This window comes from Euleptes europaea, chromosome 5, assembly GCF_029931775.1.
Source record: "Euleptes europaea isolate rEulEur1 chromosome 5, rEulEur1.hap1, whole genome shotgun sequence".
In the NCBI taxonomy this organism is placed as follows: domain Eukaryota; kingdom Metazoa; phylum Chordata; class Lepidosauria; order Squamata; family Sphaerodactylidae; genus Euleptes; species Euleptes europaea.
The window spans coordinates 98,682,876-98,706,422 of record NC_079316.1 but is presented as its reverse complement, the minus strand read 5'-3'; the positions used below and the strand labels follow the sequence as shown (position 1 = coordinate 98,706,422).

Here is a 23,547-nt window from a genome sequence, read left to right as displayed (position 1 = left end):
AGAGGCCCACGTTGTTTGGGAGTAGCGCCCAGCTAGCAAAACCGTTGGACATGGTTTGAAACCGGATTGAAGTGATACCTATTCTGAGATTGTGGAAGACGGTACTGACCAGATAATTAGCCTCTGGCACGGTTCCTTTTAAACAGTTTAAATAATGGGGAGGATTTGGACTGGGAAACTGGTTGCCTGTCTGATGCAGAGTCACACTTAAACATCCAATCACGGATGTTGATACCTGCCATGGGGACACACTGGGTGTCATCCGATATGGAGTAGCAATGCAGGATGTTGTTACAGCAGAGACAATTAGCAAAGGAAACCATCAGGGATTAGCGATCATTTCTAGTCAAGGAGGCTGGGAGTACTGGTCTTGTCAGCTGGTGATTCCTACTAGCTGGTGGCAGCGTACTGAAGAACGAGTGAGAAGACGACCCCTCCCGGGGCCAGACAGGTCAGGAGAGGGGCACATCTCTGGACAGGGGCTGGAGACGGTTGCTGGGTGCCAAAAATGCCTCGGAGGGCTGAATGGAGCGAGCCGGTGGGATGACTCTACCACATTCCCTTTTAAATCAACAGCACCCAAGGCCTAGAAATGGACCCAGCTGTTTGTAGGAAGGAGAGGGGAAGAGATTACTCTGAGTAATCTGAAAGGGTATCTGTGTGAGAGAGGAGAGTGGTAAATGAATGGTGTGTGACAAATGGGAAGTGGGCAGATGTCGCAGCAGCAAACAAAAACCACACCTGTGCACATTGGTAAATCTCAGTTTGGCTTGGCATTGCCAGGGAGGGTGAGATATAACTCAAACAAACAAACAAATAGTACCAGCTTGTACCATGATCTGTGGCAATTAGAGTAGCTTCACACATTATGTTTTGTATGGGAATACCTAAGATATTTTAGTTGTAGTGGGAAAGCAACACAGCCCTGTGGCACAGAGTGGTAAGCTGCAGTACTGCAGTCCAAACTCTGCTCACAAACTGAGTTCGATCCCAACAGAAGGCAGGATCAGGTAGCCAGCTCAAGGTCGACTCAGCCTTCCATCCTTCCAAGGTCAGTAAAATGAGTACCCAACTTGCTGGGGGTAAAGTGTAGATGACTGGGGGAATGCTAGAATGAGAGCATCACGAAGGAAATATTGTGGTTCTACAGAAATGTTAATTCTATGGAGGCCGTTCATATTGCCATCTTGAGACCATGTACCTACATGCAGAATTGGAAATATCTGTTTGGTATGAAAGAGGGATTCCTTTGGGGGGGGGGTAGGGGGAGATTAGTTTGAAGGTCTGAAAACCATTGATGGAGGGGAGCATATCAAGCTCAGGTCAAGCTTTGGGGGGGTTGAGGATGGACTGCACGGGTGCAGTTCCTATGTGGGCTGTGTGGAATACCACTCGATAAGTGTCAGTTACAGGCAAGTACAACTGTATTTTCCTGTAGTTTAAATGGCTGTTTGCTTAGTATAGCAGAGCTGCACCATCACATAGGGAAAGTGTGACCCAAGCTATATGTGTGGGGCAGCCATGGCATGGTTATGATAAGAAGTGAATCCCCATAGTTCAAACCATAGGTAATTATCCCTCTGGACCATCCTTATTTCTGATTATTGTGAGACAGTAAAAAGTAACCATGAGAAGTTCATAGAATTCACTGCTGTTTTGTAGTTTAAGCTTGAGTGTAGCCAAGAAGGGTGTCTTTGACTCTGGCTGTGAATCCTTTGAAAGTAGAAATGTTACCTCTGATTGTGGCTGGGATATGGCTGCTTTATATGGATCTAGTCCATATAAACACCTTTTTTTTTTTGGTGTGGCAAGAAATGCAGCAGTGTGAACCCCTTTTAAGCAACAATGAATTTGAGCACATTAATCTTTTTTCAGCTGGTGCAATACCTCTGTAGTCCACTAGATAGCAACGTTGCATCATGTTCTGATTGGGAGTGTGGTCCTTCTAACTCTTTAACCTTCCCTGAAGCCTAACAGGCCAGCTGGCTGTAAAAGCTGTCGCCTGAGGACTTGGCTGCTTGTGAAAGAGGCGTCATGGCTTGTGAACGAGACCGAGACGTCTTATTGTATGTCTGCTTACTTTTGAGTAAGGCCTACTGAGCACATTGAAAGCCCAGTGTATTATAGTGGAGGAAGGTGTCCTCAAGTCATAGACAATTTATGGCGACCCCAAAGGGTTTTCAAGGCAAGAGGTGGTTTGCCATTGCCTGCCTCTGCATGTAGCAACCATGGACTTCCTTGGTGGTCTCCCATCCAAGTACTAACCAGGGCTGACCCTGCTAAGCATGTGAGATCTGATGAGATCATGCTAGCCTGGGCCATATTGTAAAGGCAAATTAAAACAAGAATGTCACCTTAAAAGACTTGCACAATTCATTTCAGCATGGACTTTCATGAGTCAGAACTTTATTAGAGCTTAGATTACATAGCACTTGGGGTTTTAATCTCTGCTCAATCATATGGAATGTAGGGGCGGTTTGCTATCTCTCAGCCTAACCTACCTCACAGAGTTGTTATGAGGGTAAAAGGGATCAAGATAGTTCTCTTGAAAGGGTACGGAGTCATGCTGCCTTACCATAGGCATAGGATTGACTGCATATGTACTTTTGGTGCACTATCAATTTTTTCTGCTGCATTGGCACTCAAAAAAAAAAGTTTGTCGTCCTTTAGGCGGAAGAGCCAGTGTCCCTGTCTTCTGACTTGGCTGCAGCCAATGAAAAACAGCCTGGCCAGGATGAGCCTGATTCGCCAGGGGCCAGAAGGAGGTTGAGGAAGCCCCGGAAACCCACGCATGCGCAGAGGCCTCCCTGGCCACTATCTGGCTGCACCGCCAGGCCCAGCAAGGCCAGCCAATGCTGCCTCCCTCAACGCCCCCTGCGGGAATGCAAAATGGGTCCCAGCAGAGTCTGGGGCCCGCTGGTTTCCTAGCAGCAAAAAACAAGGCAAAATTCCAGAACGATGTGACCGGTCAGTCAGCTGTGATTGGTGATGCATGATGTACACTTGGTGATAAAAGATCACAGCTGTGCACTGTTAATGCTACACCCTATGGAGGCCTTTAGAAAGGAATGGGAAGACATAGAAGCTATCTAGAATCTAAATCTAACACCTGGTACTTTGCTGCTGCTAATACTTGATCACTTTTTATATCCTGACTTTCTTCCATGACGCTCAAGATGGTAAATATGAGATCTATTCCATTATATCTGTACAATAACCCTGCAAGGTAGTCTGAGATTTGACTCCTACCAAGTCTTATGAGGAAAGGTTGAAGGAGCTGGGTATATTTAGCCTGGAGAGGAGACGTCTGAGAGGTGATATAATAACCATCTTCAAGTACTTGAAGGGGTGTCATATAGAGGATGGTGCGTGTAATAGTATTAGGCAAATATTGGGTAAAAATATATTAAATATATTAAATGCATTGCAAATTTTGGCAATTAAAGTATTAAAACCAGGGCCCTTCCAAGTAAATGTCATATTATTATTAACCATTAACATAACACAATAAAAACACCTCTTGCTGAAAAGAAATATCCCAATGGCGAACCACCATGCCCCCTAGGGCCACCACCACCTTGCCAATGGAATTGGTGGCTTTTCGATGCACCACATCCAGCTTCTGTGGGTACTTCACATGACACCAACAGCGTCGCTTCAGCATGTCCGACCATGCTATTACTGTTCCAGGCCACTGGGCCACAATAGCTTGCAAGTCATCACTGGCAGCTTCAGACAAGTCTTTCTCTTTTCTTACACCTAGGTCGTTCTCCCCAAGCTGGACCAACAAAACATCTGGTGCTCCATGCCTCCTTGTTCCTTTAATTAAGGTAGGCCACAATGCAGACCACTGCATACCTCGCCGGCCCATCCAGTAAATTCGCAACCGTCCTTCAAGGCCAAGGTGTCTGCCCCAACTGGATGACAAGACCTGCTTGCCCAGTGAACGATACTGTGGCCAATGATCCATACCCGTAACAAGTGTCTCACTGAAACTCAAACAAAAGGAGGTTATAAAGATTCCAGGTAAGGCTTGCTATTACCCTTGACTTCCACCTGCTGTTGGCCTGGATTCTGGTAGCTGGCAGTCCCAAACTGTCCACATCTGTGGCAGCCCCAATTCTAAATGAGTGGGCCCCGAATTCTCTCGGAGGCAAACCAATAGCCTCCAACCCCATACGGAGCACCTTAATAAATGGAAAACGGGTGAGTGGGGACCCAGCCTGATGAATACACAACGGGCCCTGACAACTAGGCTGGACTTTTAAGAAATGTGTTAAAGACTTTACAGGGCAAAGTCCCTTACCCTTGAGAGCATAGAGGCGTACTTTGGCTCCTTTGTTTGCCTGATCCATTTTGGGCCATCTAATAACTATGCACAGCTCACTGCCTGAGACAGCCATATCACTGATCCTCAACGCCCATCCTGACCTGTCTCTAGAGGAGCTGACCACCAGCTCACCCATCCTGAGAGCCCCATAAAAAGCCACCACATAAGCAGCCTTAAACAAATAGGCCTCAAATGGCATCCAACACAGCGCCTTCAGACTGTGAACCAGCCTTGCCAAGATGTCAAAATTGACTGGCCTGCGACTGTCCAGATTAGATGGGTAAGAGCGCTGCCAACTGCTCAAAGCTCATCACGCTATGAACGAGGCACACGGATCCACGCAGCCATTAGTTTTACTAAAAAAGGAAATGGGTGCCATATGATCCTCAGTGGTCCTGGCAGAGAATTCCATCATCCTCATATGGGTCAAATATTGAAGCACCACATGCTCCAGTGCTGGCCAGTTGCCTGGGCCACCCAACCCTGCAGAAAGCCTTAGAAAATTGTTTGCAGCTGCTGAATAGGAATGAAAAGTAGACGAAGAGATGGAATCGTATACCCCTTTCATAATTACATGCCTCCAAGGGACCATAATTCTTGCGGGAATGTCTCAGAAAGGAGGTCCGCCTCTGGGGCCAAGCTGCAGAATCTCTCCTGTGGGAGGTGAGACAGTGGGAGAAAATGCACAGTCGCTTTATCCTCCTTTAATCCCTGTTTCAGCCAGGATTCAGCCAGGATTGAACGCATGCGTTTCGCCTAATGTGCGTTCGATCCTGGCTAAAACAGGGATTAAAGGAGGATAAAGCGACCATGCGTTTTCCCCCAGTGAGTGCATCCTGTGATGCTGTTGTCAACTCCGGGAACTTGTCGAGCCGTGAAAGTAATGTTCACCAATAAACACGTTAACACAAAATGGCGGGCCAGCCTCATCACTCGTTCGGATTTGGAAGTCTGCTTGTTGATGACCCCAACCACTGCTAGATTGTCACATCGAAAGTGAACACGCTTATTCCTGAAATGGGTTTGCCAAATGGTGACTGCCACAACCAATGGGAAGAGTTCAAGGAAGGTTAGGTCCCTAACAAACCCTGTTCCAAGCCACTGGCGAGGCCACCTCTGTGTGCACCACCTGACATTAAAAAACATTAAAGAGCTTTCTCAAAAAGGTCAACCATGTGATAAGGTCCTCCTTCACCCCCTGGTGAAGCGGATCCTGTGATGAGGAGCCCTGACCCTCAGCCAAGGCCTTAAAGGAAGCCAAAAGCTGTTCACGTGTGTCATCTGTCACTGGGCCCCCAAACAAAAAATCATCCAAGTAATGCGTGGTGAAAGCCACACCGGTACGTTCTTTTACTGCCCACTCCAGGAATGTGCTGAATGTTTCAAAGGCTGCACAGTCCACTGAGCAGCCCATTGGCATGGCCTTGTCCACATGCCAGTATCCTTGGAATTGGAAGCCCAGTAAACAAAAATCAGCAGGATGAACTGGAAGGAGGCAAAACATGGACTGAATATCACATTTTGCCATCTTCGCCCCCTGCCTACAGGATCAAAACAAGCTAATAGCGTGATCGAAAGATGCATATTTAACTGAACACAGTTCTGGGGGAATTGCCTCATTTACAGATGACCCTTTTGGGTAGGAGAGGTGGTGTATTAGACTAAATTCCCAGGTACCTTCTTGGGAATGACTCCCAGCCATACATTCCTTACTTACTTTGGCCTGAACCACATTGGGAATTTTCCTTGCAAATTTTAGGTTCCCTGTAAGCATAGGAACCTGAGGGCCCAAAAAAGGGATGCAAAAACCTTCCATGAATCCATCCCACAAAATCTTTGGAGCTGCCCTGGCTGGGTATCGAGCCAAGAATGGGGCCACAGCCTCCTGCTTAACAGGTGTGCTGGTCAGCACGCCTAATGACCCCACATTATTTTCCAGTCAAAGTGGGGCTGGTAGCCCCCCCCCTTAGGGGAAGATGAGGGCCTGCTCCCGCGAAAGGGCTGCACGTTACTGATAGTCAGTCATTTATTAATACGGCACATAGACAGTCACATACAAAAGAACAGAATCGTCGTTACTGTTACTCTGCGTGCAAAGAGTCCTGGGATGAGGACCAAAACATTTCTCACAACAATACTCAAAGCAACATTTGGCTCTCTGGCATTTCCCTTGACTGTACTCCCAGCCCACCCTCCTGGAACCATCCCTGCAAGCTGCCATCCATCTGTTAGGGCGACCACCTTCAACTTTTCCTTTGATGTGAGGGCCCACATTAACCAGCCATAACTTGTCATTAATCAAGTCCCATCTGGCCCTCTCACTTTGAGAAGCTGGTTTCCGAAAGGCCTCATCATACTCTATGGCTGCTGAATCCCCAGCCAAAGAACGAGCCCTTAGGCCATTTGCCAAATGGTTTGCTAAATGCCACCCCCATTCTGGGTAAGTGGAGGACACCACCCCCCATAAATATGGCATTTCCTGCCAACCATTTATTGAAGGACTTGTCCTCATTGCTCAGCTTTCCCCTTCTTTTTTCTTTTGAAGAAGACCGAGATTTCTGACCGTCTTCCACTTTTGGTTTTACTAGGGCAAAGATGTCCACATAAAACCCATCCAAAATATCCTCCCTGATTTTGCATGGGAGATGACTACCTGGGGGATATTCTTCATCCTCAAAAAGACTTTGATCTTCTTGGGATTGATTAATTTCAGTTTGGAGCACTAGTCCAGGATGGTGCCCAGGGTGCCCACTGACAATCTGCTCAGAGGTCTTCTAGCCATGCTCAAATTTATTGCCCCGAACTGCGTAGGAAAAATGCAGCTCTGGATAAAACCTGCCCATCTGTTTGATCACCTTTCCACAGTCTGGAGTGCCAGCTCGTACGTTGGGGAAAGGCACAAACTCTGTGAGTATTTGTTCTCGAGTTCTACTCGGCTAAGCATGGCCAAGTCTAACTCTGCCTTCTTGCTGGTACCAGACAGAGACTGTGCAATCAGGTTCTGCATGGGCTCCAACATCATAGGCAATGCATTTTCCTGATCTTGGCTAGTCTGTTGAAACCCTTAGCGTAGACACCCTGTAGCAGTTGTGGCTTCAGCTGCAACTTCTTGAAAGTCTTCACGGAGGAGAGGGTCAATGCGGGATCCCTCTGCAGCACCTCCACTTGGTTTGTGTGGTCCACCAGGTTGCTGTGTATCAGCTTGTTCAGCTTGGGCCGCTCTATCCTCTTTCTCCTCCTCTTCTGTCTTCTCTGCATTATCTTCTGTCTTAACAACAGCACCACTTGACTCTGGTTTGGGTCTCTCCTCCTCCAGATGCAGATTACTCAATGACTCCTGCTTGTCCACTGCCAGTGCCCAGACCCTTCTGCATCCCAAAAATGGATTTGGAATGGGGTTTGGCCCACGGGCACCGCAGGTCACCTTTGATCAATGTAAACAAATAATGAAATAAACTTGGCCCTTTTTCTTTCCCAACGGAGATGCCAGCTCTCCTAATCCTGTGTCTGTAGGCAAGAGCCTAGAAATAATGGTTTGCAGCAGGGGATCTGAGGGAGGGAATCTCTGAGGGCCAGTGATCTGAAGGGGGCACAGAAAGAAGAGAATGGGTCGGTTCTAAAAGAGAATCCGTGTGATCTTTTCATATTCTCATTTAGAAAAATAATTCACGTTCTGGTTTTCTAACCTCTAAATGCCATACAAGATTCACAGAAGTGGCACCTTAAAATTTTCAACAGGAAGGAAAATGATTGGCCATGAGTATTCTCCTCTGTTCCCTCATCTTGTCCTCAGTCTACTGAAAGAGGATCGCTCTTGCAAATTCATTTCCTAGAATTATGCGGAAATCTCACTGATATTTGTTCATTAAAAATGTCAGCTTGGCAAAGGCAGTCAGCCTGATTACCACAGTGTTCATATACCTCATCATAGCAGTGGTGAGCATTTGAGGAAGAAATACTCTTAAAGTACTTAAAACATGGCTTTCTAGCATATCATAGGAGCAAAACTACCTTTGGTGGTGGAAAGTGCCATTAAGTCGAGCTAACTTACAGCGACCCTGTAGGGTTTTCAAGGCAAGAGACGTTCAGAGGAGGTTTGCCATTGCCTGCCTCTGCGTAGTGACCCTGGACTTCCTCAGTGGTCTCCCATCAAAGTACTAACCAGAGATGACCCTGCTTAACTTCCAAGTTACCTATACCTGGTCAGAAACAAAGGGTCCTGGGGGATCTTGAGGGGACAGATTGAGAAGCCAATGGAATTAAGGGCAAAATCTGCCTTCCCATGCCTGTTGGTCTCAGCCATTCTGTGTGAGCAGGGTAATAAATGTGCACTTGGCTGTTTCCCCAATTCATATTATAGCCTCATCGTACCTGTGGCAAAATTTCATGGCTTCGGAAACCAACAGATTCTCCTTGAGCCATTTATCAAGGACGCGAAGTGCAGACAGCTGCCTCTGTAGGAAAAGAGAGTAATATTTGCCCAGTTAGCAACAAGTCCAGGACAAGGACAAGCTGCCTCTGGTTCTTCTGTCGTGTGCCTCTGAAGGCCTTCTGTCTCCATTGGTGCATCTGCCAAATTTAAGGAGACCTGAATGTGCATGGGTAGGCAAATGCAGAGCCACCTTTCATTCAGATCTATATAAAGTAATTGTATCTGCCTTCTTTCCTGCAACTCCAGGCAGATAACAAAGCAACAGGAAGTTGCAAACACATACAGCAGTATAAATGCATTACACGGGATTTGAAAACACAGCCAGATGTGCCAAAACGGTTTCCCTTACACCACCAACCGCCTTCTGAAATAAATCCTGCTTTCCTGCCTGCATTGAGTAAAGGCCCCTTCTGCAGCGGCTCTGGAAGGACATTCCAGAGGACCGGACACACTACAGAGAAAGTCCTCAGCTTCAAGTGTTGCCATATGGACACAGACAGGCAGCTTGCTCTTGAGGTGCAATCCTGCAGCCGCTGAAGTTACTGGTAGAACTCTTACAAGGTAAAGCTAGTCCCCTATGCAAGCACTGGGTCATTAATGACCCACAGGGTGACATCACATCATGACATTTACTAGGCAGACTATGTTTATGGAGTGGTTTGCCATTGCTGTCCCCAGTCATCTACAGTTTACCCCCAGCAAGCTGGGTACTCATTTTACTGACCTTGGATGCATGGAAGGCTGAATCAACCTTGAGCTGGCTACCTGAAACCGACTTCCGTCGGGATCGAACTCAAGTCATGAGCAGAGCTTTGACTGCAGTATTGCTGCTTACCACTCTGCGCCACGGGGCTCTGGTAGACCCTTACCAGCTGATAAATACCCTATGTATTTGTCAACAGGTCATGCAACTAGTGACTCGTGTCACCAAGAAATACAGTGATTTGTTAAACACATTTGATTTTTTCTGGGCATGCTTCCTAGAATGGTCAAAATAATACTACTGGGCCAACTCAAGTGTAAGATGAGAAAAAGTAGAAGCTTGTTAAGTTCTTGGGATGGGGGTTGGGGCACAATAAGAGTAACTTAAGTTGCTTAGAAATTGATTATTTAAAAAAAAAACTTACTTTGATTTTTTTAAATTAAGCCACATGTTCTTAGCCAAAAGGCCTCTTGAGGTGGCTTCCAAAGATTAAATAATTAAACAGCCATAAAACACAAGACCACAGAACACCAGTCCTAAAACATCATTTTAACCAGAAGAGCAGTAAAATGCTCAACTGGAGCCAGTATTATAATTACAAACAGACAGCAAAGTGATGAAGAAGGGGAAAAACATAATCTCAAATCCTAGATAAGTATTTTATCTAGTACTTTAAGTTGATAGGCTTATTTCACTGTGTGAATTGCTATGTGTGTGTTAAGTGCTGTCAAGTCCTTTCTGACTCATGGCAAACCTATGAATCACTTTCCTTCAAAACGTCCTATCTTTAACAGCCTTGCTCAGGTCTTGCAAACTGAGGGCGGTGGCTTCCTTTATAGAGTCAATCCATCTCTTGTTGGGTCTTCCTCTTTTCCTGCTGCCTTAAAGTTTTCCTAGCATGACTGTCTTTTCCAGTGACTCTTGTCTTCTCCTAATGTGACCAAAGTATGATAGCCTCAGTTTAGTCATTTTAGCTTCTAGGTAGGGTTGCCAGGTCCCTCTTCACCACTGATGGGAGATTTTTGGCGTGGAGCCTGAGGAGGGCGGGGTTTGGGGAGGGGAGGGACATCAATGCCATAGAGTCCAATTGCCAAAGTGGCCATTTTCTCCAGATGAACTGATCTCTATCAACTGGAGATCAGTTGTAATAGCAGGAGATCTCCAGCTAGTACCTGGAGGTTGGCAACCCTACTTCTAGGGTCAGTTCAGGCTTGATTTGATCTATAACCCACTGATCTGTTTTTTTGGCAGTTCATGGTATCTGTAACACTCTCCTCCAACACCTCATTTCAAAGGAATCTACTTTCTTCCTGTCTGCTTTCTTCATTGTCAAGCTTTCACAACCATACATAGTAACAGGGAATATGGTAACACGAATTATCTTGATCTTGGTGGCCAGTGACACATCCTTACACTTAAGAATCTTTTCTAGCTCCTTCATGGCTGCCTTTCCCAGTCTCAATCACCTCCTGATTTCTTGGCTGCAGTCTCCCTTTTGGTTGATGATGGAGCCAAGGAATTGCTGTAGGGAGGGAACACCAGAGTCGAGGTGCCACTAGGGCTGTTGAAAAAAAAATCGGTATAGTTCGGATTCGGCCGAATTTGGCCCGTCTGGATTCGGGATATGCCGAAGTCCGAACTCCCCCACTTCGGGTCCGTGCAATTTGGCACGAATTCAAAGTTCGGGGAAACAAATTCAGCCGAATAAAGCCATTAAAAACACAACTGCACCTTTCCACAGCTCCGGGGGGGGGCATTTTTGGGGGAAGAGGTCCCAAACTTTCAGCGGAGCTTCAAAGGACCCTTCTTGCCAGACCCCCCAAGTTTTGTAAAGATTGGGTCGGGGGGGCTGAGATATGGGCCCCGAAAGGGGTCCCCCCACCCTTAATGTGCATCTCTGAGCAGAGCTTGCCGCCCACGCACAAACCTCTCAGCCCCGACAAACAGCTGAGCTGCGGGGAGCAAGGGCGGGGCGGGTGCGAAGAAGTTTGCAAAGCAACACAACTGCAAAGTAACACAACTGCAAAGCAACACAACCATGCAAAGCAACACGTTTGCAACCATGCAAAGCAACACCTAACACCTGGGAGTTTGCAAACCATGGAAAGGGACAGAGGCAGCTAGCTATGCATAATGAGCAGGAGGGGTGGATTTTCCCCTTTTGCATCGGACTTGAGTCGGGACCAGGAAAATGCATTCTTTAAGTCACCATTTGAAAACCAGTTTTGAGCAAGCATCAAAATAGAGACTCGAGGGGGCACACACACCCCAGGCAGAATGGGTGAAAGCCCCCTTTAGCTTCCCCCCTCCCACCCACAGAAACTGCTCCCTCCCCACACACACACAGACTCTGCTTCCCCCCCCACACACACACACAGGAGAAAAATTATAGATTAAAGCCCCCAAATGGGTCTTACTGTGGCTGTCTTCTGTTCCATCAGGAAGGGCTGGGAGGAATGGGTAATCCAATACGATTCTATTTAAGCACGGGAGGTTTTGCCTTGGATTTGCCGCTCTGGAGATGCATACAGGATCGGGTGATCCGTTCATCCCAATAGGGAAAAGGGGAAAGCCCATATCTTGGGACCCCCTGACCCAATGTTTACACAACTTGGGGGGTCTCTTAAGAAGGCTCGTCTGAAGCTATGCTGAATGTTTGGGGTCTCTACCCCCCAAAATGCGCCCCCTGCAGCCACGGAAAGAGAAAAGGGGGAGCCCATATTTCTGCCCCCACTGAACCCATCTTTACAAAACTTGGGGGGTCTCTTAAGAAGGCTTGTCTGAAGCTATGCTGAAAGTTTGGGGGCTGCACCCCCAAAAAAGCACCCCCTGCAGCCACGGAAATGGGAAAGGGGGGGAGGGAAAAGGGGTAGAGCCCATATCTCGGGACCCCCTGACCCAATGTTTACAAAACTTGGGGGTCTCTTAAGAAGGCTCGTCTGAAGCTCCGCTGAAAGTTGGGGGTCTCTACCCCCAAAAATGCACCCCCTGCAGCCATGGAAAAGAGAGAATGTGCACACCCACTCCCCCACGAGGATTTCTCTCTCTTTCTCTCCCCGGCTGGGCCGCGCAGCAGCTGATTCCTCCAGTACTCAATCCTGACTGATTGGCCAGAAGAAGACCCAGCTTGGCCACCGATTGGCTGGGGGAGAATGCTGATTACTGACGGTTATGCTGCTGCGCCCCGAATTTGCTGAATTTATTCGTGAACTCCCGAACTCGCTGAATTCGGCTCCCCCGTTCTCCCGCCATTTTTGAGTTCGGTTCGTCCCAAACTAAAAACCACCGAAACAGGGGAAATTCAGCTGTTTTTCGGTTCGGGCCGAACTGAATCGACAGCCCTAGGTGCCACCAAAGAGCAGGCCCTGTCGCCACCCACCTCATTTCTAAAGAGGCATACCTCATTTCTAAAGAGGCATATACTCAGACCAGGACCTCTCCAAAAGATCTTAATTGCCTGTGTAGTCCACTAAAGTTTATTAAGTCAAGCGTCATGTTACAAACCACACTGTAAAAGTCACTGGCCGGAGAACCTGCTTCCCACGGGGTGTCCACTGGTACCAAAGTAGCCAGCTCAATTTCTGCTTGCCAGAAATGGCTCTTCAGGGAAGGTGGAGGGGGAGAATCAGCAAACACAGAGATCACTCTGTATCTTGCACTCCTCTTATCTCTAATCACCCCCCCTTGTTGCTAAGAGTCAACGACCTCACATGTGTCCCACTCCCTGCAAAAGGAGGAGAAAAAGTGATACAGGGGTGCGGTAGCTATGGCAACGAGGCTTCTCGGGAGAGTGAGATGTAGAACTGCTCTCGCCAGTTGCTCTTTGAGAGAAGTAAGTTCCTCCCCAGGAGGATACCGAAAACACACTGCGTCCTTTAAAGCAGCAGAAGGGGAAAACAGGTGAATCTGTTGCGCAGCCGAAGCAACGAGGAAGTATATTTGTTGAGATGCCCAGGAATATATTCTTTGCCAGCGGAGGTACAACACTTAGTGCATCTGATGAAGCACACTGTTGCGCTCCCTGTCGTCCACAGATGCTTTACACCACATCCGCTTGTCTTTCAGGTGCCACAAGACTCCCCTTTTGTTTTAACAAGTTGTGGTGTCTGGCGAATAGGTCTGCAGGGGGTAAGCCAGAACCAGACCCAGACTTGGGGCTCTCCTGCACCTCCCCCCACCCCAGCCACCTCAGTAGATAATATAAGATGAAGGTAAGTACAAGGAATATCAGTGGTTCCCCCTTCAGCCAGCCACCTTCATTGTGTGCTGGAATGATACATTGCTGTCTCCTTGTTGCTTCTGCTGTGCAGTGGACTCACTTGTTTATCTCTCTGCTGTTTTAAAGGACACAACGTATGACACTGTTAAAGGTGCAAAATTAATCATGTTGCGTGATAAATGTGACTGATACCCGGCCATGGTGTGTGTACATCAGAAACCGTGGTTTGGTCAAGTCTGATATGGGGAACACTGGCGCCCACCCGCTTTTTCCTCTCCCAAGTAGCCAGCGGTATTTGTCCTGGATGGGAAAGCTGATTCCCCCATTGCATTCTTAGCTGGTATAACCTGATCTCATCAGCTAATCAGGGTCGGTACTTGGAAGGCAGACCATTCAGGAAGACTCTGCAGAGGAAGGCAATGGCAAACTACTGCTGCTTCTCACCTGCCTTGGAAGCCCCTTGCTGGGGTTGCCATAAGCTGGCTGAAACTTGACTGCATTTTTACACACACACACACACAACTGTACCAGTTAAGAATGCAGTGGGGGAAATCACTTATCTCCTCCAGGGATATACAGTCTTCCTCTAAGAAATCTGGCCTGCAAGTCCTCTGTCATTGATGTGGTATTCCCTTCAATCCTCTCTGAGATTCCTCCTAATTGTTGAATGGAGCAAGGGCTGGTGGAGAAGAGCCCAAGAGGATGCAAGGACTTAGGACATACATTTCAGACTGGGCAATACCCTGGATGGGCAGGGAGCTGATCAGAACTGGATGCAAGGGGGGTAGGAAGCCAGTGTTGTTACCCAAATCACTATTACACGTGAAGCCCATGCAGCTAGCAAAAGCGTCCTTGTGCTAACAAGGGTCTTTTATGCATGGGTTGGATCTCCCTGCTTGGACCTAGGTTCATCGCACATTAAAGTAACCCGTGTTGGGGAAAACTTTATGCATTGGCTTGAACGATCAGGCATGAAACTGTGTGCTAATCGAACCATGAATACAGAAAAACAGTCTCCCAAGCTCAAATCAAGTCCTACCCCTTTAAATGCTGCTCTGTAATTGACTTATTTCGCAATGCTCCACATGAGAGAAGATTTCCTTCCCCCCAAACCCAACTACTGCATAAAAAAGCATTTTAAGAACAAAAAATTAAAAACGGAGCTACCTGAAAGAAGGGGGGGGGATCCAAGACTCGTTTTAAAAAAGCCTTTCTTTTGCTCAGAAAGAGCTCGGAGGTAGCAGGAAGTAGGAAGCACTTGAATCCCTGCCTCTTTACACACTGCTTTTTGATTGGACGTGAGAGAAGCCAATCTTCTGTTTCCCCTGTTTAACCATTGGCATACTGCTTTGAGGAGGGGGTTGGAAAGGGGTGGGACATGATGGCGCGGGGAAGCTCAACTCGAGAAAGTAGTATGCATGCTCTGTGACTCCAGAATGAGCCAGGATGAACGGTTTAATTTGGGCCAGAAGAGGAATGAGGAAAGCCGGGTTCGTTTTGAGTCAAAACAGCATTGAGCTTCCAAGGAATGAGATACCGGTGTTTTATGCATGGTCACTTTAACCTCCTTTATTCCCCGTTTCAGCCAGGATCAAATTTTTCAGTATGCACAATAAAATACCAAGGAGAAAACATGTGTATTAGGGATATTAATTACTGATCTTTTAACCCTGTGTATACTGGGGTCAATATACAGACCACAACTCTAAAGAACTGAAGGGGAATAAGCTTCTTAAACAAGAAAAGAAACTGTATTGGATTAACAGAAAGAGAACCAAGTTAAATCTGGTAAATAAAAAGAGAGGAGCTACAGAAAGGAAATAAATGCATATGCGAAATACGAACAAACCCCTTTCCAGCGTGGTGTAGTGGATTAGAGCGGCAGACTCTAATCTGGAGAACCAGGTTCAATTCCCCACTCCTCCACATGAAGCCTGCTGGATGACCTCAAGCTAGTCACAGTTCTCTGAACTCTCTCAGCCTCACCTACCTCACAAGGTGACTGTTGTGGGGGGGGGGGAGGGAAGGTGATTGTAAGCCGCTTTGAGACTCCTTTTGGTAGAGAAAAGCAGGGTATAAAAACCAACTCTTCTTCTTCTAACAAGCTACCTGCTACTAAGGGAAGAAATGAAAGGGGAGAATTGAAGGCATACAAGCCTGCTTCCTGAAGACAGCAGGGAAGCTCTGGAGAGGAAAATTGACCAGAGTGGAGACACAGCAGAATGGGATGGAAAAGTGGAGAAGCCAACCATAGAGCGGGGATAGCAGACAGTGTTGTTCAAAGCTTTCCATATCAGACTTGACCAAATCACTGTTTCTGATTCGTCTGCACCACGGGTATCAATCGAGGGAATGCTAATTCACATTTACAATGTAACATGATTAATTTTGCACCCTTAACAGTGTCAACTTGCAAAGAAAAACCGCGGGCTGTTTGCTTAGCCAGAGATCTGTGAGGACATGGAGAAAGTTAATTACTCACTTAGGGGCTAAATATATCGTTTGGTTCTAAATCGAGATTACATATAAAAACACTAGTACATCTTCACAGGGGCGGGCATATCTCGAACAAACATGCATTTGTGCCTGAAATAAAACATCCCCAAGTGTGATAAACCCAAACCGAGAAAACATTCTCTGTCATTTTTTTGGCCTGCCTTTTCAATCACACCAGTAAATGCATGCAGCTGCAAGCTGAATAGGGTCATTCAAAAATGTAACTGGTGTGTGCATGGTATTGCGTGGCACGAGCATGGCTGATCCAGAGATGCCCAAAAGCAGAGCCGGACAGTTTTTTAATTGTCATTTTTCATAAACCTTAACCCCCTGAGTCTGAATCATAAAGACCCAGATTAGGAAATGTATTCTTGCTCTGTTACCTGAACGTTGCACACTGACTCCAAATGGAAGGCTTGTTAGCAGAATAAATCATTCTGAAATTATCATTTATTTCTGACTCCTCCTTCCACACGGGGGATTCTACATGTTGCTTTCATTCCTGCAAGAGCAAAGGCCTGCGCGTTGGCAACAGAGTTTTCACATGGGAGTTTTCTGTACACTTTTTCACTCTTGCTGCTGCCATTTTCCCTTTATTCCTTCCTCCTCTTGTTGCATCATTAGAAAAATGTCAGATGTGCTATGGCCTCAGGTCAGGAGCTGGCCCTTTAAACCTGGGCTCCACTTAGGGTTGCCAACCTCTAAGTACCATCTGGAGATCTCCTGCTATTACAACTGATCTCCAGCTGATAGAGATCAGTTCACCTGGAGAAAATGGCCGCTTTGGCAATTGGACTCTATGGCATTAAACTCCCTCCATTCTCCAAACCCCACCCTCCTCAGGCTCCACCAAAAAAACCTCCCACCGGTGGCAAAGAGGGACCTGGCAACCCTACATATGTCAGTTTCCCCTTCATTTTCCTTGACCCCTCCCCATGGCCACCGTTGCCCCCTAGCACTACCAGAGACTTTATCAGGCTTTTAAAAAATCATAATTTTTGGATTGCACTAGAATTATAACAATCTATCTGTTTCCACAATCTGCAAGCTCCTTTGAATCCCCAGCTTTCATTTATTTTAAAAAAGTCTCTAACCCTTTTTATTGCAGGGATATAAGTGGTTAACCTTTCCCCTTATATCTCAGTAATTAAAAAGCCTAGAGATTGCCTTTTAAAGATGGCAGTTCAGAGCAGCCAGCAGGTTACAACATTAAATCACTATAACATCAGTGTGCTATAACTGCCAATTTTCCCCTCCCCCCAAAAAAACCCCAACTGTGAGTGCTGGAGGGGATTATGGCCATGGGAATTGACACAAGGCATATAGTACCAATTTGAGTGGGACTTTACATTGCTCCAGTTTGGATGCCAACCTGGAGCAAAATCAGTCTGTGGAGGTCCCAGAAGGCCAAACATACAATCTGATACCAGCTCTACCCAGCACCACTTAATCTACTTAAATCTGCCTGGCATTCTAGACAGGGACAAGAGGCCTTAAAATCATGGCTAGAAACATCTCTGCCTGACTCCCTTTTTAATATCCAGCCTGATGAAGAAACTTCTGGAGAACTTGAAAGCTTGCGTGCTGTTTTGTGCTATTGCAGTTGGTCTTAAATGAATGGCGTTTCATGGCTTTTGGAGCTTACAACTCCATTAAACCTCCTCTTTTTGCTGGGAATACCAAAAATGAGACTGGTCAGACAATTGGCAGGCCACCATACATGGCTGGTACTTAGGTTTACCAACCTCCTGGTGGAGCCTGGAGTTCTCCCAGAGTTACAACTGATCTCCAGACTAGAGTGATTAACTCCCCTGGAGAAAATGGCAGCTTTGGAGGGTGGACTCTATGGTATACCATGGAGTCTGGGAGAAACTGAAGTCACTCCCCAGGTATCACCTGCAAATCTCCAGGACTCTACCACTGAGCCATGGGTCTAATCCACCAGCACTGTCTCCCAAGGAATTCTGCATCCCACATTTTTAATGTGTATTTGTTTTTGAGCTTCAGTGTACCAGGATGCTTTCTGATACCACCTTTCCATCATCATTCTTATTCCAGTTGTACTTTGGCTGTGCCTCAGAATATTTTAACTTTTAACTCTTCTCCACCTGACTGCACACAGTCATTCGACCTGCCTCTGATTTCCCCCCCCCCTCTCCAAACCCACCAGCTTGCTTGAGTCAGCAATAATTTCCCCCGCCTCAATCCCCTAGCTCTGGTTCCAGAGATATTAACATTTCTTGGGGATTAAATTTCAGCTTGAAGGAGAAATGCAAACTCGTGCCAGTGCCCTTTCTGTCCCTGTCATGAGGAGAGGGAGCTGAAGTCGATTCTCTGCTCAGAGAAGTGCATCTTAACCTTCTCCTTGCCGTCTGCATTGTGATGTCTCTGGGCTGTGGCCGTGTGTTAGCTAGCAGGGGCCGTGTGTTAGCCTGTCATAGCAAAGAACAGCAAAGGCCAGGCTTTAAAGACATGTGAAATCTCCTGCCACACTAAATGGGTTAGGGAGCAATCCTGAGCAGGTCTGCTTGGAAGTAAGTCCCATATTGTAGGCCTTCCTCCCAGGAAAATGTCCTTAGGACTGCAGCCTCAAGATGCCATGGGACTCTGCAGTTACTGAGAGCACCAGATCCTTCCTGGCAGTTAAATTCAAAGTGTTCATCAGACCTTCCTTCCTCCCAGTGTTTATTAGGGATCCCTGTGCCCATCTCGATGCTTACAAATCAGTCCTGGCGAGGGCACCGCTCGGCTCTGGTGTGCTGCAGCGGCCGTTCCGTGGCAGTCACAAGGCGCTGCAGAAAAGGAGGCTGGGTCGCGCAGGTTCATCTTTGCTGTGTATTATTACTGTGTCAGTATGTTTAAATTCACCGCTGCAGAAGTCGCTCGCCTGGCATCTTCGTGACTTTGGATGAGCAGTTGGGGTGGGGGGGAAGGCACTGACAAGAAGGGGAGCATAAGATCCCTTCTTACACACACACACAAACACACACACATATATATACCCTCTTATATATATTTATTTAATATAGATCCTTTCGTAGCAGGAAAGGTTAAGAAAACAATGTTGGTTTGTGACCTTAGGCTTCCTCGCCCCCCAAGAATCCAGATGGCAGTATTTTGGAGCAGAATCAAAGAGTCTGATAGCAACCAAATCTCCAAAGATGTAGCTGAACTAAGACGCATTTGATAGTCTTTCTCGGGTTGTCTTGTCACAGCCGAGTCCAAAAGAGTGTGCGAACGATTCCCTGGCCGACACACACTATTCATTGCAATGATTAAGGTCATGGGAGAAGGGTCTGGCGTTTGGGATGTGGTAAACAGCTTAGCCGGATGAGTAAATTTCCGAGCACAGTGGGGACCCTTCATGACCGCCAAAGCCGCTTATTGGGAGTGGAACAACACAAATGTACGACAAGACACAAACAAAAATCTCTTTTTTTTTTTGCTTCTGAGGATTTGGAAGAGCTCCTTTGCAGTCGTCTTTGGATGGTTTCGTTTTCTTGACAACAGATGGCTTAATGTGCAAGGCTTAATCTGGGCTAGGACTCTCCCCTGGAACCATCTTCTAGGATCAGAGTGTTTTAGAGCATGTATAAAATACATATTCCTTATCACTTGAGCAAGCTCAAGCTACACTCATGCCTCAAGAAAATTAAACTCCTGCATCCTGGTGTTCTGTATTCTGTATCAGTAACAGCTGAATTGTGTGCCCTTCTCATGAGCCCTGCTCTTCCTGCTTTCCCTTGCAGAGGGACAGTGCTTTTTCAGTGGTGGCACCTCACCCTTGGAATGCCCCTCCCCTTGAGGACCCAATCTGGCCCCAATCTGACTCTTTTCAGTGCCAGACCAAAGCATTTCTTTTCACCTAGGCTTTAAATGAAGCAGTTGATCTTTTAAAATTGCTTCTAGCTTGAGGCCTGTTTCACGAGAATGATTTTAGGCTGCTGAATGTTTTATGCTGTTTTTTTATATACTGCAGTTAGGGTTTTAATGGCTGGGTATTTAATAGTTTGTTAGCTTTAATGACTTCTATGCTGGCTTTATGATTTTATCGCGTTTGACTTTGCAAACTGTCTCAGGCACGGTCTCTGGAGAGGTGGCACATAAATGTTCTAAATAAATAATGCACCTTGAACAAATATGCTTGTTGCTAAAGTCCTGCAAAGGTACAGGGCGATGTGCAGAGCCCAGAAGCCCAGCTGCAGCTGGTGAAATAATATTCATCTCCCTGACTCCTGAGATTTTAGCAATGCATTTTCTGCACTTTTTAAAATACATTTTGATGGCAATAAGAACTAGAAACTTGCTTTAAAAAGAAAGAAAGAAAGAAAGAAAGAAAGAAAGAAAGAAAGAAAGAAAGAAAGAAAGAAAGAAAGAAAGAAAGAAAGAAAGAAAGAAAGAAAGAAAGAAAACATTTTTAAGAAGCCAAATTTTGCACCCAGTACCACCTTTTGTATGTTTTGGTACACCAGGAGCGTGCACAGTCCTTGACTTGGGTCTTGCCTAGAATTTCAGCAGCTGCAACAAAGAGGGCAATTTTCACTGATTCCCAGGGTTGGCCAGGTCCCTCCTCACAACTGGTGGGAGGTTTACGGAGGCGGGGTTGGGACAGCAATCTGTGTCATCTACGTGATGACATCACTTCTGGTTTATGCGTAAGTTCCGGCATCACACTGGGGGGACACATTAGTGCTCATGGGGAAAAACTCTATGGTTTCCATAGAATTTTTCGTGACTGCTAGAGCGTCCCGCAGTGCAATGGCAGAACTTCCGTATAAACTGGAAGTGATGTCATCACATAGATGACGCTGATCGCTCCCCCTCTTCCCCCAGCCTGCTTCCACCCGCCAACCAGCTGAGAGTCGACAGGCAGTAGAAGCGATTGGCAGGCAATTGCCTGCCATAACTGGCAGTTGGGAACCCTACCTATTCCCCATCCCACAGGAGACCTCCGATTTTACCTCCCCAAGCTATTCCTGGAGCCCCGTGCCCTCCGGGAGCAGCATTTTAGGGGGTGGGAACTGGCAGAAACTGCTCCCCTCCTTGTACCTGCAGAGATTCTGGTTGAGATCCAAGCCCTTGACTTCAGCCCATTCCTTTATCTGAGGACTTTGAAGGTGGAAGCTGTGACATCCAGGAAAATGTGAGCCTCGGAACCTCTTCGCTTATCAAATTTAACTACTGCTTTTGAATATATATGACAGATGGATCACATTGTTGAAAGGAATGGATATAATGTATGGGGAAACAATGCCGAAGAAAATGCATGTTTTAATTGTAATTTACAAAGGGAAAGTCTGTTTATTCTTCGTCTTCAGTATCCAGCTCGTCTCCTGTGTAAGCATTCAGAGCCTGGACGATGCGGATCTTCAACAGTTACAAAAATAAATTGCCAAGTCTAATGGTTTCCATGGTGAAAATCTTACAGGCTGTTAGAAAGAGCCTTTATAGAAAGTAACCATGTCACAAAATAAACACAGATGCACATTGCCAACATTTTCTCTGTGGATCAGTCAGAAAGTGGGTGTTTTCACCATTCACAAAGTCTGCAGCAGCAAACATTTTACACAGTGGAGCCGGGTTCCATCCGTGGCTGAGCTGACCATGAGCCCATCAACGTCTATGTGTGAATGACTCAAATCAAGTCCAGATAATAATGTGTTTGTTTCAGAATTGTCATCCTTGGTTAGATGTAGCTCTCCTAAGATCTAGGTTGTCAGCAGGATATCGTTTTGTTTGAACTTTGAAAGTGGTAGGGGAGAGGCATTGTGTGCACATGGATCTCACTGTTGTTGCTGGCTAAACAGGTTTTGAGGTTTGTGTAGTGCTTCAAAAACATGCAACTCCTGTATGACCAGACATGAAACATGAAATGTGTCTGTACACTGCAGGCAAGGTTGCTTTTCTTGTACCACCTTCAGCTGTCTTAATGACTATTGGTTGTCACTGCCCCCCCCCAAGCAGAAATGTATCCTACACCTTGCTATCAGGTGTTCCTTCAACTAGAGATACAGATTTACATATCTTTACAAACCTGGTTGTTTTTGCCTTTCTTTTTTCTTCCCTTTTCCCAAACTAAATGGACTATTTTATTTTATTTTTTGTATGTCCTGGGCACAGTTGTCTACAGTTAAGGCGAACATCTCAGTTGAATGTCAGGAGTGTGACAATAATGAGGAATATCTGAAGCTCCTGATTCTACAAGAGCTGCCTGATTCATCTCAATGGAGAGCAATTCCAGATATAAAAGGAGGTACATGAATAGAGCCATCCGGAAGACATTCTCAGCTGGATCAGAACAGTGGTTCTAGTCCAGTATCCTTTCACTCAGTGACTAACCAGGGTCATGTCCGCACTTGCCATTTGCAGCGCCGACTTCCGCGGGCTTTCCTTGCATGTTCGCGCTTCATCTCCACCGAAGGATGTCGGACACGGCTTCAATGCACAGTTTCTCCACGGTAAGAGGATCCGCTTATACAGCGATTTATTAAAATGAAACGTGTTGCCCACGCAGAGCTTTGAAGTGCAAGCATGCAACTCCGCTGAAAGTCCACCGCCTCGCCCCCATCCTTCCTAACCGCCCACACTCGTTCCCCCCCCTTTCCGGCTTTGCAGTGCTTAGATGCGAGAGGGTGGGATGGCGGCAAGTCCAATCGAGGCGGTTTCGCTTTCCCCTCGAACTCCCGCCATGCAGTACAATTCTCGGGTTTTCTTCTTCTTTTCCCCCCTTTTTTGCTGCCATTTTTTGAACAGCCTTTCCCGCTACCGTTGTGGGAAAGCCCGGGAATTTTTTTTATTATCCCTGGACCAATTGCCGTCCTTCCTTCAACCGCAGTACAGTGGAGAAAGGCGGTGCAGAGGGAGCAGAAATCATGCGGATTTTATAAAAAATATGGAGAGAGGCGGCGGTGTGGGAACAGAAATATTATTTCGCTTTGGATCCTTTTGTACTCGACACGTATAAATAGCAAGGTAAGTTGCTGGTGCGTTCACAGGCCAGTTGCCCAAGCAGGATTTAGAATCTAGTCCCTCCCCCTCCATGTTGCCTTCCAGAACTGTTATTCAGAGATTTTCTGCTTCTGGGCGTGGAGGTTCTTTTAGTCTTCATGGCCATTAGCCATTGACGGATCTCTTCTCCATGAATCTGTCTTCTCCCGCTTTAAAGCCATCTATGCTCATGCGGAAAGCCAGTGTGGTGTAGTGGTTAAGGTGTTGGACTAGGACTTGGGAAATCCGGGTTCGAATCCCCACTCAAGCCATGGAAGCTTGCTGGGTGCCCTTGGGCCAGTTACACACTCTCAGCCCTGACCCTGGCTAGTACTTGGATGGGAGACCTCCAAGGAACACCACGGTCATGACATGGAGGC

The 23,547-nt window shown here is 46.6% G+C and overlaps 1 pseudogene; it reads right to left on the bottom strand.

Moving 5' to 3' along the window:
• The window catches only part of LOC130478379 (ATP-dependent RNA helicase DDX19B-like), a 29,917-nt pseudogene extending 7,340 nt beyond the window's left edge, over positions 1-22,577 (bottom strand).
• Between the last annotated feature and the right edge of the window lie 970 nt (positions 22,578-23,547).